Source organism: Dermacentor silvarum, chromosome 11 (genome assembly GCF_013339745.2).
Source record: "Dermacentor silvarum isolate Dsil-2018 chromosome 11, BIME_Dsil_1.4, whole genome shotgun sequence".
Lineage (NCBI taxonomy): Eukaryota > Metazoa > Arthropoda > Arachnida > Ixodida > Ixodidae > Dermacentor > Dermacentor silvarum.
The window spans coordinates 104,300,159-104,301,024 of NC_051164.1; positions in this window are offsets into that span (position 1 = coordinate 104,300,159).

The following is an 866-nucleotide window of genomic DNA, read 5'->3' on the forward strand; positions in this document are numbered from 1 at the left end:
CCGCGTGTTTCACGGCCTGCGTCGTTGATTAAAATTAAATTATGGGGTTTTACGTGCCAAAACCACGATCTGATTATGAGGCATGCCGTGGTGGGGGACTCGAGAAATTTGGACCACCTGGAATTTTTTTAACGTGCACCCAAATCTAAGTACACGGGTGTTCTCGCATTTCGCCCCCATCGAAATGCGGCCGCCGTGGCTGGTGTTCGATCCCGCGACCGCGTGCTCAGCAGCCCAACACCATAGCCACTGAGCAATCACGGCGGGTGGCCTGCGTCGTTGAAGCTACACGAATAGTATACTGAGCCAATTTCAACAATAGAGCTATGAACTGAAACGTATAGCTGGCAGAGAGTCATGGGCTTTGTGTGTGTGTGTTTTTTTTTATTAGTGGCTACTCTATTAGCGCGAATAGGGCATAGCGGTGCGAATGAAGAGAGCTGTTGAGATCATTTATGAATTGTACGGCTATTTATTAATCTTTGGCTGCTCATGGATTGTTTTGGCTGCTGGTGCTTTTGAATGAGTATACAAAATGTTTAGCTACCTGTAGTACATAGTACACTAGAATGTTTAGTTACCTTTGACTTTGACAAACGTTCAATGCTTTTTTTTTTTTCGTTTTCTATTACCGTCTACAATCTGCTTCTTTCAGTACAGTGGTTTTCACAAACGTGAGTAACCGAAGTGGAATTCGAGGGTTCTGTCAGCTTCCGTCCCTTTTAACTGCGGGTTGCTCTGTGAAACAATTTACAGAGAAGTGCATGGTCACATTTCTCATTGTAGGTATCTCTGTGACTTCTCAAATTCTTTGAAGTGCTCTACTGAGAAAGATAAATGATTACACCAGAATAGGGATAGGTGCT